This window comes from Cryptotermes secundus, unplaced genomic scaffold, assembly GCF_002891405.2.
Source record: "Cryptotermes secundus unplaced genomic scaffold, Csec_1.0 scaffold233, whole genome shotgun sequence".
Lineage (NCBI taxonomy): Eukaryota > Metazoa > Arthropoda > Insecta > Blattodea > Kalotermitidae > Cryptotermes > Cryptotermes secundus.
The window spans coordinates 227473-238664 of record NW_019739213.1 but is presented as its reverse complement, the minus strand read 5'-3'; positions in this window follow the sequence as shown (position 1 = coordinate 238664).

Genomic DNA, 11192 nt, shown 5'->3' with positions numbered 1-11192 from the left:
CAACCCTATGGGGCCCCACGGTCTGTTACAGGGATACCTTTAATTTTACTTTACTTTAATAATAATAATAATAATAATAATAATAATAAGGTAAAAATTAAGATGTTCCTCTTATTAATTAATTAAGCACATCGCAATAAAGACGTATGAGGCACGGAGGTATAGCTCCACCATTCTTGACTTCGACACTATGTTGAAGTGACTGGTCAGCTTCACGCTATTGCAGATTAACCGCTAGGACAGAGCCCTCGATACCCGTCTGGGTGGGCGTCATGGTCGGTGTGGAAGCTGTGAATAGAGAAAAATCTCTTGCGGTCGTCCAACACGTAGCCAGCCATTATGCCTGCTGAGCTACAATGGTTATAATAATAATAATGAACAATATGTTTACGGTTCCAAACAGTAATGCAATTCTGTTTTGCCTGGGATTACATGTTCTAGTTAGTTTCACAGGGGTCCATCCCGCCAACCGATGGGCCAAACAGTTGGATCTGAACTTACATTTCCCAGATATGTCATTAACAATGCATCATTTCCTGAATCGAAAGTCCGTGCAGTAGGCAACTAGTGTTTCGGAGTTCTATCCCGAAATTCTGCTTTGTTTCACGAGACGAGTTTGATAAAATTGTCACTAGCTGAGTCTGCAGGCATGTGTCAGTAAAACACACATGTATTGCACATGGTCCATTTTCTCTTTTCGGTTATAGAACAGCGCTTCCATCTCCCTCCTCAGCTAAAAACAAAAACCTACTAAGTCTTACACATTATATAGTATCTGTTTGTTATCTCTGTTCTGTGCTCATTAACAATCTGACTCCATACTTTTGCTACTGTAAAAAACAGTGAAGTTTGTAGTACGCAAGGAAGTAACGACAAACCCATTCAGAACCTAAAACGGAGGGACGAACTTGGAGATCTAGGCGTGGATGGGTAGATAATATTAAAATAAATCTTAAATGTAACAGTGTGTAAAGTGTGCTCTCGATTGATGTGGCTTAGGATATTAAATCTTAGGAACACGGATATGACATGGAGAGGCGGGAAATTGTTGACCAGCGAGTAACTGGTACTTCTCAAGGAAGCCCGTTCTCCACGGGGTTCCTGTTGTCACTGACGTTGAAAAGTTGTCTTAGTGTAGCGCAGAGTGGTCGTCAGTCGCACTGCGATATTCATCTACTGTAGCGGTAACATATCAATTTTCTGAGCAGGAAATTAGTTCTCTAAATGAAATCTAGGACGCGGAGAGGATGGACAAACGAAAGAAGTTGCAAAGGAAAAAGTGTGAGAAAGGAAGCAGATAAATGTATTTGATGTTCCGACGTCGATGTCATAATACTGAGGTCGTGATTTGACGCCGTATAGTACGGTAAATGGATACAAACTTTTCGGAGGAACAATCTGGCTCTATATTCAGATTATAACCTGAAGATGGAGATATTACTTTCTCCGAAAGGTGATTCTTATCATTATTTATTATTATTATTATTATTATTATTATTATTATTATAATTATTAATAATAATAATAATAATTATTAGAGGGGGTTGGTTTCCCCATGCACTTAGACCAGTTATTGGTCCACTGTGCGTCCCCCTTTAATTCCTACTGTCCCCATACCCTACCGGTACTGGTGCGTGCTATCAGCCCCGTTCAGCCAACGAGGTCGGCCGTCGGTACCTGATATTTCCCCCATCTATCAGAGACGTTGGAAACTACTTGGGCGGGAAATTGTTGCCTAATTAATTTTGCTCAGAGGTCTCCTAGAGACGACACGGGACCCACGGCTTAAAGTCCCTCCCGGAGGACTTGTTCCCTGAATTTTTCCGCCCTTAAAAATTCCACGACCTTCGCCGCGTTTGAACCCGCGTACCTTGAGTCATGAGGTGGGAACGTTACCCCTAGACTACGGAGGCCGCTTGATTCCTATCATAATTGACGGCGTCACATCCCAGAAGAACGTAACCTTAGATACGGAAGCTTAAAGAAATGGAGAGATATATTGTTGAATTGTGAACTGGAGTTACAGTAGTTTGTGTGTACCGGGAGAAACAGCAGGCTTTTGCGTCGTTTAAATGTTTATTTTACATTTCAGAAATCCCTCAATGGGGATGTAATTACCGCTCATCCACGTGGAACACACAGTTGGTACAATCTGAACGCACACACAACAGCTATATTAGTAGTTTCATAAGTTTCTGTTTTCTCTATCAATTAATGGGCTTGTACTGCGACTAAATGCTACATATGTAATTAAAATTTTAATATTGTATGGATTTTAATAGTTCGTGTCAAAGCAACGCGACACCTGTGGCAACAGCTGTTCGTTCTCCCCTGTAATGCGCGTTAAATGCAAAGTTATAATTTGTGAGTGCGATATTATTTTATCGTTGTAATAAAATAAAATTTAAATCATTATCAGGCTAAACCCAATTATGATAAAATTATTTTATATGTTTAAACCATGCACGTTTGAACATAAACTACGATTTTAAGAGTACTTCCTTCTGTGATGTAATGTTGTGCAGGCTCATAGAAATTTACTGGAGCTTCGGATAAGTGTACTGCCTCCATCCTCAGTGTCGAAAGGTAAGTCAGCAAGCAGAGTTAGTCTCATATTCTACTCGTCGAGATCGCCTCATGAGAAATTCCCATCACACATAAGCCGCAATGCATATACGGCTCCTCTTTTGAGACCACTTGCTCTCGCCCTGAGAGAACCATGTAACCAAAACAGAGTCCTTAAGACCAAGCAGATTCAGGCAGTAAAGCTTCGGGCTTGTATTCGAACCTCGGCAGGGACACAGACTATCCTGACTGAGGTCTTTCGTGTTTGTCTTCAGTCTGTTCAGGATAATGTCCTGCTTACTTCCACATCCTCACAATCTCATCCTTCACTGATGACCCTACTGCTCGACCGCATATAGCAGTCCGTCCGATGGTTCAAGAAAAGGAAAGAGGGTTCAGAGACATCTAGATGAAAGGTTACCACCTTCGAGACGGGTTGGAGCTATTCCACAAAATTGTATAGCACCGGAAGGTCGAGAGTTCGAGTCCCGATGAAGTGGATTTTTTCAATTGACCTAATCCTTCAAGCCGCAATATGGCCCTGAGGTCGAATTAGCCTCTAACAGAAATGAGTACCAGGAATTTTACTGGGCGTAGAGGGCGGGACGGTGCGTAAGGCTGAAAACCTCACCGCCATTTCGAAGCCGATTGTCTAGAGAAAATATGGGAGCCTCGACGCCTCACAAACCTATGGGCCTTCACGGTCTGTTACAGGGATAGTTTTTACTTCCTACGTTAATAAAACAAGGGAAACATCCCTCTTTTAGATTTGTTAAAGAACTTACATCGGACATAACCAGTACATTTTTTGGTTTCCCCACAGATTTAAGCTTGAGTGCAACACAAGTGTCCAGATACAAATACTGAACACTTTGCTGTTCATAGTTCGACTTTATAGGAACTTATTGCGGAGGAGAGGATCCGGTGTACAAGACAATTTCATTTAGACTGTCGAAGACATATTAAATTCTCAAAAGACTATTAGACAATCTCTGTTTCGCAATTAAGGGTCTAGAACTCGTCCTCCAAATACGATTTCAGATGTCAAAGAAGTAGATTCATTTGAATATACCGTTACGTGTATGGGTGACTTATAAGGCGAATTCTGGATTGGATGATTGGATTTATTGACACCTTATTCACACAACTCAGGTCTACAGATAAGACAAGGCTATCGCTGATTTACACACTTTACATTTCACCGTTATATACACATTAAAGTCCTCATTCTTCACTAGCCGTATCCTGGTAACGGATTTCATAACAGTCTCACTTTTCTATACTGTTCTATGTGCCGAACACTTCTTTATAACCACTTTGCACGGACCACTTAGAAAACTCAACCTATACTGTTAAGGAGGCTTGTTTACTGATCTGTTGCCTAGCAATGGACATCATATTGTTGGGCACGTTTACTTCCGCGGGAATGTGTTTACCGAGCCGTCGCCTAGCAATGGATTTATACGTCACAATATTAATATAATTTTCATGAAATGCACTACAACAGAAATCTCCTTGTAAAATTACTGCTTATCAGTTTGAATCACGAAGACAGAATTGCGAAAGGAATTACCATGTCTCCATATTTCATTAAAATAAAAATCAACAAATCATATATGACTGTCTCCGAGCTGGACAATCATCGTTAAGTGCTCCGAAGTGACAACAATACCTGTCTTTTCTGTAACGCCCATACCACTTCCATCTTGCTGCCCGTTATTGGGATAAGAAGTGTGGAGATGACGAGTCATTTTCTCCATACATCACTGAAAGAAAACGCCTGAAACGGGAGGCTTTCAATCTCCCAGAAACGCCATATTTATTACATTTTTTGCCTAGGCTGTACTTCTAAATGAAGTTCGTTTTTTGTGTTGACACACTGTAAAATAACTGTCTCTATAAAATCTTGGTAGATGCATAGCAGAACTACTGGAAGAAGTACTAAGCATTGGTAATCAATTGAATTGCCACTACGTGTGATAATTGAAACAGACAGATAATGCGACCTGCCATTACGATTCAACATGCTGCCCACAAGACGCCCCAGCCTTACATTTCTAGAGTCCCGTATCTAACTAAATAATTTGCGCACCTTGAACTTGAACTGCCGATCACAGTGGCCTCTCGGTCTAAGGCATGAACTTTTTACGCTCTCACGAACTCTGGGGTCGTCGTTTCGAATCCCACTCAAGGCATGAATGTCTGTCTACGTTTATTCTGTTTGTGTTGCCTTGTATTGACAGCGGCATTGCGATGGGTTGATCCCCAGTTCAAGAAAACCTATCGGCTGTCCTAGAATTAAGAAACTGAAGTGAAACTAAGCGTTTCACGGACGAACTATGCTCCAAAGCGGGAGCAACAGAAAATAGAGAGAGAACGTATACCACCATTTTTAAAGCGCTGTCATATTCATCTCAAAAAGCCCTTCATTATACAAAACGGAAATAAATTCCAAATTCTCCACGGTGAATATTATGGAATTCCGAAGTAATGAATTCCTGTGTTGAGAAAATTATACTCGTAACGTAACCAGTAGAGTCATATACTCGTATGTAGGTGTAATTCATATCGTGGTCTCTTGGGATACGATACCGTGTAGTAGACTTCCATGCAGATGGAGGCAGTATTGTTCTTCGAAATGTTGATCACCTGCAAGATTATCTTGAAAATACCATACCACCGAGATCTTTCGATACAAATTCCAGTTCTTCACAGGAGTACTATCCTCCCATTCCACGCTATTTAATAAGTCAGACAATTCATCTATTTCTCATATTTATGGTTTACCAAACGAACTTTTCAACAGCTCTGTCTGTATTGCGCCGAATGTTGCCATGATTAATGAATAATGAACTAGAAAGTATATGGAAGGAAGCTGATGTTGAATAATTTTATTTTTTTATTATTGTCTCTACAGCCCCCTGGGCCCTAGCTCCTGATTTCCACTTTCATGATCATTTTACAGACGGTAAGGCTCGTTTGACAAGTGATCAGCCAGGCCTCTACCTAAACACACGACAACATGAACATTGAATAAACACGTACACACACCAAACAGCTTTGCCTTTTGTGGGATTCGAACCAAAGATGCCAGCTTCCGAACGAGAGAAAACAGTACACGCCTTAGACAGTTCGGCTACCGTGACCGGCATATAATTTGATGTACTCTTCCCGAATTTCCTTGTAGGTACTGAGAGAGATCACAAAACACATTCATAATAGCCAGTCCGCAAAGCAAGATACAAACCCGGGAGTTCTATTATACAGAGTAACAATTGCACCATCTTTATCACACCGTTCAATCAATAAACATTTGAAATAAAAAGAAAATTAATTACAAATAACATTTTTTTTTAATTCGCTTAGTGGGGTGTGGAGTCCAACTGGGTCCATTCGGGACTGCAGCCACTGATTGGCCTCTTGTAGCCCGCCCCGGGTGATTATGATGGCGAATTTGGTGGAATGAAGATTGGCGGGGGAAACCGAAGTACTCCGAGAAAATCCACCCCACCGCCACTTTGTCCACCACAAATCCCACTTGGCCAGACCCGGGATCGAACCCGGGCCGCCAGGGTGGGAAGCCAGCGACTAACCGCTTGAGCTATGGCACGGCCAGTAACATATTTTACTGTATGACGTACCACATTCATGAAGACAATTATTAAATCAAGTTAACTGATCATTGTCTATGTACATGTTATGTAACAATGGTATGAGGTACCGGCAATACAGGGGCGAGGAGCTACAGAGCAGTGATATGCTTGTTAGCATAGAAGTGCTTGTGTTTCCCATCTGTATACCGATGCGGAAAACATCAGAAATATCTTACTAATACAGAACAATGAGAGTATGAAAAAAAACACAATGGGGTATGAATTGTTCACAGGACATAAAGGATACAGAGCGCGCAATATTCCGGGCTAAAATACAGCCCGTGGCACACTGCAAAGTGAAGCCAAAAAGCATTCTCCATTCACTAGTTCAAACATAATGAAATATTTTCATTATATTGTATTGCCAAATTCATAACATATCTGTGTTAAATGAATGACAAAGAAATACTCAAAACAAATACAGAGGAATTAAATACACCAAATTATTTGACAACCGAATTTATACACCCGCAAACTATCGTGCATTTCACAGTCAGTTAACAAACATTATATTTAAAACGCGTGTAATAAAATTAATAATTAACGCATATTTCCTTATTGAGGCAAGTGCAGACTATTTTGTCCATATTCAGTGCGATTTTAAAATTTAATTATAGTTTTTAAAAACACGTGATTCGCAATATGATATTCTTAACAAAAAATAATTTATAGTAACGTGTATGCCTATACACACTCATGAAAGGCCTATATAATGCATAGCTTTACATATACGAATATATCCATCCATTCATATACATATGCACAAATATCTAGTAAATCCTTACAAGTGCACAAAAGAAAACTCCGTGGCTTATAGTCCGCAAGCGAACTATACTGACTGAGCGACCGCCGCTTGTCGGCGGAGTTAGTGATAACTTTTTCGGATAGAGGGTGACGCGTGGTCAGCGCAACGAATCCCCACGGCCGTTGAGCTTGGTTTTCTAGACCGGAATCGCTATTTCCTTGAAATAGCTCTTCAGTTATCTTCACGATGCTGAGTGGACCCCGTTCCTGACCCACTACATCTCAGAAAACCCGGTAGCCCCGAGAATCGAACCCGATACCTGTGGATCTGTAGCCAGGAACTCTCACCACGAGACTACAGAGGCGGTCTACAATTATATATACTCGTACGTAAACATATATACAGACAGGCAGACCTAGAGACATGTCTCCGGACATGCGTACATTCATACTCGCATACGTGTATATACGTATGCAGGTATTCTACACCAGTGGTACTCAATCTTTATGAGACCGCGGACGGGTTAACTCGTTTTTATTGGACGAGGGCCCGGTACATGGTCGCGGCCCGGCTGTTGAGAAACACTGCTTACACCAGCCGTTAGTAAGGGTGTCGGCGTATGAAAAACGCTTAGTAAATAACAGGTTCACAATTTCACCAAAATCTAGAAGAAATCATTGACGTAGGCCTATGTAAGAGGGTCAAATTGTTCGCAAATACAATTGAGATTAAGCGTTTGTAACGAAAAGAATTAAGCGAAATCTCACAATTTAGGATTAATAGGAGGAAGATTTCAGTCCTAATTGTGGAAAAGTCAGATTTATAGGACATTTCATTTTAGAGTTTAAACTAAACGTACATTACAGTCCGTATAAGTCAATATTTGTCTGATAATTTTCCTATCCAGAATGGTCTAAAACCAAGATATGCTTTATTGCAACAGCTTTTAAACTTTGCTTTAGAATATGCCGTCAGGCAGGTCCATGAAAATCAGGTGGAACTGAAATTAAACGGGACATGTTAGCTGCTGACCTATGCTGATGCTGATCATCTATCGGGTGATAATATATATACCATAAAGAAAAGTTCAGAAACATTAACTGGCGCTAGTAAGGAGGTTGGTCTAAATGCGGAGAAAACTAAGTATTTACTTCTGTGTTGCCATCAGAATGAAGGGCAAAATCATTACATGAAGATAGCTCATAAATGTTTTGATGCTGTGGCACAGTTCAGATATTTGGGAACGACGGTAACAAATCAAAATTTGAATCAGGAGGAAATTAACTCGGGTAGTGCTTGCTACCATTCAGTTCAGAAACTTTTGTCTTTAGGTCTGCTGTCTAAAAACATAAAATTAGAATATAAAAAAGTATAGCTATCCCTGTAACAGGCCGTGAAGATCCATAGGGTTGTGAGACGTTGAGGGTCCCACATTATCTAGACAATCGGATCATAGATGGCGGTAAGGTTGTCAGCCTTACGCGGCGGCCGCGCTTCACTCCCTCGGAAAATTATTTAATTAATTCCCCAGGGCCTAGTGCGGCTGGAAGGATTAGGTCAACTGAAAAAAATCCAATGCCCTCATCGGGATTTGAACCCGCGACCTTCTGGTTTGTAGCGTAACACCTCAACCACTACGCTACCGCTACCCCGAAATTAGAATATACAAATTATAATTTCGTCCGTGATTCTGTAAGGGCCTCTGACATGAAGGAAGAAACATGGACAGAGGGTTGCTGAGGATAATATGTGGACCGAAGACAGATGAAGTGGAAAACTGCGTAATGAGGAGCCTCATAACTTGAGCTCTTCGCCAAGTTCAATTAGAGTGATCAAGTCAAGGAGGATGAGATGGGCAGGGCATGTAGCACGAATCGGGGAGAAGAGAAATTCATAAAAGATACTGATGGGAAAGCCAGAAGGAATGAGAAAACTGGGAATACCTAGACGTAAGTGGGTGGATAATATTAAAATGGATCTTAAAAAATAGAATTGGGCAGTATGGATTGGATTGACATGTCTCAGAATAGGGACCACCGGAGGGCTCTTGTGAACGCGGTAATGAACCTGCGGATTCCATAAAATTTTAGGAATTGGCGGCTTCTCAATAAGGGCTCAGCTCCATGAAGTTAATCAGGTACTTTATTTTGGAACTGTAAGACTGCATTGTCTTCGTACGAACTGGATATCACGTGCGTATTTGGATATTTATCCAAGTCAACAGGAAGTGGGGAATTATATCATTAAATTCTGGTATGAAAAATCTTCGTTGTGATAAAATATAACACATACATAAACCACAACTAGGTCACAATTATAGACGGTCCTAATTATAAGGTCTTACTCTACTGTTCACTATGATATAAAGGCTATAATTTCTTGGTTGGTATCATCTGGTTCAGACTCAAAGTCTTCTGCTTGTTTCTGGCCCAGAAGTTGGAACAGAGGCTTAAATTTCAGGATTGTGGAAAAAATGGTTAAATATATTCCTTGGAAGAGAAGCTTCATACCTACAGGAATTACTGGCTTCAACACACCTACAGAATGAGGGAACACTGACTGCAAACGAAATTTTAAAATACCACCTAACAGAAGAGGACCGAAATCCCTTCCCACAGTTCTGTGACCGAAGCTGCTAACTTAACGTCCAAAGTTTCTGATTGGATGACGGTGATTATGGGACGAAATTGCTGAAAGCAATATTAGGAACCAACCTTCAGGTTACAGAAAAGGTAGGGAGTTCCTTAACTAGAAGAGTAACTCTTAAATTTTCAAGAAATAATCTTCACCATGCATGTTAGTTATGAATACATACATACACACACATACACACATAAATACATACTTATATACATACATACATACATACATACTACTTATAGGTGTATACATGCACAGAGACAAGGAACAGTCTTTCTACGAAGTCCGCAAGATCCTAACTATAGGCTATTCGCATTACAGAGAAGTCGTTTGAGCAGGAATTTTTCTGTTGCCGCCGAACTGCTTGCCAGTAGAGTCCTCCTTCAGATGCTAATAGTCGTTCATCTAGTGATGAAATTAGCCACCTTTTACAGAACCCTAGTCTCCATTACCGTGTTCATAAGAATCCACCGCAAACTACTTCCCAGAGCAAATTTAATCCTTTCATCTATGTCTACGTTTACCAGGAGGTCTCTTACCTTCAGATTTTTCAAAAGTTCTGTGTGCTTTTCTTGCCTTTCTCTTCGTGCTACAGGAAATATTCGAGTACAAAACTTGCAAATAGGAGTCATGTAATACATTCAGAATTTTGTAGGAACGACTTCCTAAGAAGTGACTGACCTTTGGAATTTCATAAAGTAAAATAAGGAGGAGGTCGTTGCAAATTCTATTTTTTCTTATTCATCTAATTTCCGATTTTCAGCTCCTATTTCATATTCTGAAGATCCCGGCTTCGAATGCCTCCTCGAAGAGAGTATGTACTGACAGAGTACTGTACTGCCCAACGGGCAAGTTAGCGTAAGAGGTTAACTCTGTGGACTAGCATTTAAGAAGTTCTCGCTTCGAATTCCAGTAGGGAACTCAGCTATATTGACTGATTTTTCCGTGATATTCCTCAGTCTCTCCAGGTAATTGCGAAGATAATACCTCCATTAGATCTAGATCAATTTCTTCCCGAATCCTTACTAATTCATTATTTATAGCTCATTCTGCCATCAAGTGCTATGTAGCCTGAGTTATCACAAAGAAATCCTTACACCTTTCAGCGATATGCCAGGATATAAATGTGTATTAAGCTATGATCATTTCCTTTCTCGCTTTCTCAATTCTTTATTCGCGAATCAATCACTAATTCCATGCAATATGGTGTGACTTATCCACTGAGGCCTTAAATAAAATATGAATAAAATCGTCCTCTTATGAACAGTGCTCAATGCTGAATTAGAGCTACAAGTGATTAGATTGGGCTAGGCAAAATTTAATAGGTTGTGGATTGAACTGTGACACTTACTTATACGGTATGTATGAACTTGTAGCCCTGTTTGAAAAGGAAAGTAAGATTATACTATCATCATATCTCTGTGCATGTGTTCTCACCGTTATAATGTTTCAGCCAATTAATCACATTTTGTGAAACACGAAAAGCACATCAAGACGTGGGTTGCCTCATCAACTTTGTGAACGTGCTACGTTTAGAAGGGAAGCATCACTAGTACCATCTGGAGTAGCAGTTAGAAACTTTCGTGCTG